The following is a 6,601-nucleotide window of genomic DNA, read 5'->3' as shown; positions in this document are numbered from 1 at the left end:
ATCAGTCTTTTTCATCCATTCTTTGTGGCAGACATTGAGGATGATTGTATCTTGGGGTTGGACATTTTGGAAAGGTGGGGTGCGGTACTGAATCTTGCTGACGGAATGTTACGTGGTAACTTCGGGTTAGCCAGGTTGCTAGTTTCCAAAGCGCAGCCGGACGTGTTAGTAGCGCGCACCAGGCGGGCGGAACTTACAGTGGACGCGCCATGTAAACATCCGGTAGCAGACCGAGTGAGAGTAATGGCCGAGCTTATGCAGCGTAGCAGCGTGGGGCTAAGTCAGACACAGACCGACACGGTGAAGTCCCTTTTACATGAGTTCGCGGACATTTTCGCGGTAGATGAGCGCGAGTGCACACATACTAATTTGGTGCAGCACACGATTAATACGGGTAACGCAGCTCCTGTGCGGTTACATCCGAGATGCCTTTCCTTAGCTAAACAAGCTATCGCCGAGCAGAAGCTGCGTGAGATGGCCGACTCGGGCGTCATTGATCCAGCGTCCAGACCGTGGTCTTCACCAGTTGTGTTGGTGCGTAAAAAGGACGAATCGTGGCGGTTTTGTGTTGATTACCGGCGGTTGAACAAGGTAACGCGCAAAGATTCTGATCTGCGTAGCGGGTACTGGCAAGTAGAGCTCGCCCCCGGAAGCACGACCTAAAACCGCGTTCTCGATCGGGCAAGGGCTATGCGGCAGTTGCGCGCTCGTTTCTACTGGCCGGGCTGCCACACTGATAGTGAACTCTTTGTTCACAGATGCAACATCTGCATGGCAAAGAAGGGCACTATCCAGCGCTCGCGAGCACCCCTGCAAGACTTTCATGTTGGGGCACCTATGGAGCGTATGGGCGTGGACATTCTCGGGCCATTTCCCATTTCAGATCGCGGGAACCAGTATGTGCTAGTGGCCATGGACTACTTCACCAAGTGGCCGGAGGCGTTTGCTGTGCCTGACCAGAGCGCTTCCACCACCGCCCGAGTGCTGGTGGATGAGGTGTTCAGCCGATTTGGCGCTCCGGAGCAGTTACACAGCGATCAGGGGCGTAACTTCGAGGCGGAGGTGTTTGCGGCGGTGTGCGAGCGACTCGGGGTGAAAAAGACCCGCACCACGCCCCTTCATCCACAAAGTGACGGCTTCTAGGAGCAGTTCAATCGGACGCTTACCACCCAACTCGCCGTGCTGACCAGCGACCGGTAGAAGGATTGGGACGAGGGGAGAGGGTAGCGGCCCTCCTTCCCCCGTAAAAAGACTCCGGCGTTCACAACGCCAGCGCCGACCACCGTCACGCTTCCAGGACTGAGTTCGCCATCGTGACCGGGGACGGTCACAGCTTGGGTGGGGCCAGTGTGGCGTGGGCGGAGTTTTGGACTAGTAACCATCATGCTTTGCGGGAGGGGTTGTGAGGTGTTCACCCTGTCGAGGAAAGGTGTTTGGGTTAGTGGCTTCGGCCATGGTGTGTGTGTCTGTGGGTTAGAAGTGTGTCCTGTTGATGTGTGAGTCGTCAAAAAAAAAGCTCAGATTTTTCACCTTGTTAACAGCGTTAACTCCTTGTTAACCTTGTTAACTCTTCTATAATAAATTTGACTATAACAGGACAAATTGAGGAAAGGACAATAGACACTGGTGACAGTTGTGAGTCAAAATTGTATTCTTTTGTTTATTTTGAGGTTAATAAAGAACAAGTATGTGGTGCAGCTGCAAGTGGTATTCTCCCTTTTCTCACTCTGATTCCTCAGTTAATGCTCCTCAATGCAAACAGACATTCAATCATTGGGCACATTCTCATGAGGTGTGAGTTCTTTTCTTGCATTATTTACATACCGGCACCAAACTATGTTCTCGCCATCACATACTCCTACCAGGAGTGTGCGGTTGAGGAGCCATCCCTTATGCATATAACTTACAAAGCCCCAAAGTTATGGAATAGTCTTCCAAATAGTGTTCGGGACTCAGACACAGTCTCAGTGTTTAAGTCCAGGCTAAAAACCTATTTATTTAGCCAAGCATTTTTATAAATAGATTTGCCATAGGTAAAGGAGCAGATCTGGGGGACTCATGGACGTAGAGTATTATGGTGAACTGGTATGTTTGGATGCTGTCTTCCTCACTCTCATTGATCACTCAGGTTTGCTGACGGTGAGGTGATTGTTTGCTTTACATGTCAGGAAGCCCTCATGTTTGTGTTTCCTTCTGGCTCTCCCTTTTAGTTATGCTGTCATAGTTAGTCCTGCCGGAGTCTCTGCTTGCACTCTACAGTTAATATACATTCACATTATACATTGTGTGACTGTGACCATACCTAACTGCCATCTCTCCTCTTCTTCTCTTTCCCCCCCTCTTTCTTTTTCCTCTCTCCTCCTGTCTCCCCCTTTCACTCTTTCTCTCTCTCTCTGTCGAGCTACACATGTCGTTCCTGAGCTGCCAGTGATCCAGACTCCCTCTGCCCTCCGGACCTGTCTGACCCATCCTGGTGCCCCGCTTCTGGCTGAAGATCTCGTCACATGGATGCCCCGTGTGTCTCTCTGGGATGCGTCTGGTGTCTGGGAATGATTCTTTCTACCTAGAAAATGGTTCTGGCCTTGACTGGTGTTGGCAACTGTTTCTCTGGGGACTTGACAGTTCGATAGTTCATGACTGGAACTTCTTACATGTCTACCTGAGTCTTCAATAACTACCTGGACTCCATAGTAACAGCAATTAACATCAGCTATTATAGCTGAACTGCCTCCCACCCTACACACTGTATAAATGCAGATCATTTACTGCTTTCTGTTTCACCCAAATGAGGATGGGTTCCCTGTTGAGTCTGGTTCCTCTCAAGGTTTCTTCCTATTACCATCTCAGGGAGTTTTTCCTTGCCACTGTCGCCCTCGGCTTGCTCACCAGGGACAAACTGACCATTTTGATTCATACAAATTCACATTTCATACAAACTTAAATAATTCTTTTGACTGTGTAAAGCTGCTTTGCGGCAATGAAAATTGCTAAAAGCGCTATACAAATAAAATTGAATTGAATTGAATTGAATAACTCCATCTATATACACATAAATATGCATACACACACAAAGAGAGAGAGAGAGAGAGAGAGAGAGAAAAAAGAAAGCAGCTTAGGTGTTAGGGTAGAGGACCCATTCTTACAGTTGTCAAGAACTGACAATTTACCTACCAACTTTTAAAAGGTACCTCCTACACCTCCTTTTTGTATTTCTGTCATGTTTCGAATATCAACATACATTTTGCTGTGTTTTAGATGGCGCTAACATACAACTGACTGGTGGCAGTAACTCTGTGGAAGTCTATTATAATAACCAGTGGGGAACAGTGTGTGATGATGACTGGGACATGAATGATGCACAGGTGGTGTGTAGACAGATTGGATGTGGTAATGCTGTCAGTGCAAATCAAAGTGCTGCCTTTGGTCAGGGAAGTGGCCCAATATGGATGGATGATGTTCGCTGTTCTGGAAGTGAAAGCTCCATCACACAGTGCTCTCATAAAGGATTTGGTTTCCACAACTGTACCCATGGTGAAGATGCTGGTGTTACCTGCGCAGGTACAAAAAAACTCTTAAATTCTGACCTTAAATTATCATTAATGTGATTTTTTTTTATATTTACAAAAATAATTTATTAGAATGTAAAAAAAAACAAATTACACAATTATTTAGCTTGTTAGCATTTGGACATCAAGCTTGATAATATACTTTTTGCTGTGTTATTAAAACTACTTGACCAGTTTAGACCATACGTGTGTAGACAGAGCAGAATTCAAAGACAACCATGATAGTTTGAATCTTTACTAATAATCTTTGTCAGCAGCAGAGTCAACACTCACCAGTGTCTGAGAAAACATGACAGAGGAGTTATAACTCTAATTTTGTTCCCTAAGCTTAAAGTTGACTGCTATGGCTCGTGATCAGTCACAGAACTTGAGTATATCCTTTATTCATGCATTGCGCTGTAACCAACCAATTACTTTTGCTTTTGCACAGTGTACTACAGGATAATATGATGGTTGTTGTCAACCAATGAAAGTGCAATTAGCATACATGCAAGAATACGATAGCAACCAGACAACCAGAGCAGATGGAACAAAGACTCATTAACCCAGCACCTCCAGACCCTAAGCTCCACTTCAGGTTTTTCTCCCTGCAAGCTCACCTGCCGCTCATCCACACCAGAACCTGATCATGCAATCATCTCTCAGCTTTTAAAGCACGCTGAGAGAACCATTCAGTGTCGCAGTATCTCACTCGTGTGCTTTGCGCTTTTTCCGTCAAGTAGTTATCGGTTTAACCTAACCTGTTATCGACCCTGCCTGTTTCTCAGGTTTCTCTCTTGTCTATGCCCCCCCCGGTACTTCTGTTGTTGTCAGACTGATTAACATGACCTCGCATGCTCTCAGGACTTCGGATTTGTACTTACAATTTGGATTTGTTCGCTCTCTGCTGGATTTCTGGATATCGACCCTTGTCTGGACAAAAAAAAAAGATTTTCACCCTCCAACCGCTGCATGCTAAGCGGATTGGCAGCGAAAAATCGCTCGCAAAAACCCAAGAGGATTCCCCGCGTTCAGCTTCTGGGATTGTGGAGATTCCCTCGCGTCATAGTCCCACCTCCTCTCTCATCACTAAAGTCCCCACTCTCCCAGTCACTAATACCCCTATCTCACCTATGCGGTTTGACTCACGTTGAGATGCGGTGTTAGGCACCGTGAGCTGCCGCGATTAGCCGCAGATGTTTCGCGAAGTTCTGCAAGGTCCGCAAGCTACTGCGAGGACCGGCAAAAAAATTGTTTAATTTTTTTTTTCAGGTCTGCGAATATTGGACATGTTTAGTTTTTCACGCGTAAAGATGGAAACGTATTCATGATGAACCGTACTTACAGCTTATAGGGGTATAAGCACACACAGTCACTGGTTTTCTCCTCTGCTTCTGCTGCGCCTGTTTACCCAAGCCTCAGTGTGTCCAAGAAAGATTTAAACACAATTTGTCTGCTATAGGGTTCACTCCTGTTTAGTCACCTCGCCCCTAACAGTAAGATATATGAGAGTGTGTTCGATTCAAAACGGGACTTTTGATTGAATAGAATAAAAGACCACAGTGATAAGAGTTAAAAACTTCTTTCTCTACGAAACTGCAATTACAAAGGGGCAATGATGAAGAGGATAGTCTGTGTAATATAAATGTACTTTGAAGAGCTAAAGAATTAGAACTGGTGGTGGTGTTGATGTTATGGCTGATCGAAATTTATGAAAATGAGTCCCTCACCAAGCATATTTTTCAAATAAAAAACACACTGAACAAATTCTTATAATAAATAAATACGTATATAAATGAATAAATGCGTATATAAATGAAATAAATATATGAAAGAAATAAGTTAAATGAATGAATGAAACGATGTCTAGCGCATAAGCATCGTTACCCCCTTTTTTTTAAATCAAACCTCCAGATCATAAAAATCCTAAAGGTCATCCAAAGGTCATAAAAAAAGCAATAAAAGGAGCAATAAAACTGTCAAGATTGAGTTTGACGAAAGGTTGTTAGGTACGATTTTTTTAGCATGTATATCAATTCCCTAGTTATTATTTATAATTTTGTACTTACACGTATCTCACTCTTACTTCACCTCATTTTAATTCACTGCAATACACATAAACTAGACACTCAAGTTTATCGTTGAAGTGATATTTATAACACATATTGGTCAAAAAAATTATTGCATGAAAAAGGACCCTCAATTTCATGTAATCACAGGTTTTATTATAAAAAGGTAGCACTGGTGGAAACTGTGATTAACACCTAAACTAAAGGATGCCTAAAGGACCAGGATGCTAAGAAGTTAATGTTCGGTAAATTCAACATTTTTATGCTTTTGGCTTGTTATTAGTATAAAGAACAATGGTTTCTAAAAATGTATATTAAAATAAATAGTTTTCCAGATTATTGCTGATATTTTTAAATACATTTATTCGTGAAAATAAAGCTTGTTTAATTACATATGAAATGAAAGGCGGAGACAAACGGCAAGTTCCACAAACACACTACTTTTATGTACAAAATTAAAAATGAAAAATAAAAAAAAAAGAGTTTCGCACCCTGACTTTTTTTTGTGGGCTGCCAGTCAGAAATTTGAAGATCTACTTGGGTTTGAGTATGGAAAAAATATTATTATTGTTGAATTATCGTGTTTTCTCTTCTTTCACTTTCCTTTTTAATTTTATTGTTAATATTGTTAATTATTTATTCTGTCCTAAAATCTTTTTTAAGGTTTATTAATGGCTGAAATTGATTCATATTAGATAAAGTGCTGTAATATTAAGGACTCATTATCAATAATTGATATCAATTGATAACATAAAACTCTCTGGTGGAGGTGTAAGTCTTTATATTATGAGAGTGAAATATATTATAAGAAATTTTGATTTTGATTTTATGCCTATCTGCTGAATGTGCTGATGCATGTAAATTACATGATTTAATTTATTAACATTTCATCATATTATATAGCCTATGGTCACACAGCATGGTAGGTTAAAGTTTACGATGCTATTATATTATGCATGTGTTTGCTGGCTGGATTTTTTTTTTTTT

This window comes from Clarias gariepinus, chromosome 16, assembly GCF_024256425.1.
Source record: "Clarias gariepinus isolate MV-2021 ecotype Netherlands chromosome 16, CGAR_prim_01v2, whole genome shotgun sequence".
NCBI classification, from domain to species: domain Eukaryota; kingdom Metazoa; phylum Chordata; class Actinopteri; order Siluriformes; family Clariidae; genus Clarias; species Clarias gariepinus.
The sequence above is the reverse complement of the archived record's forward strand: the minus strand, read 5'-3'. Positions refer to the sequence as shown.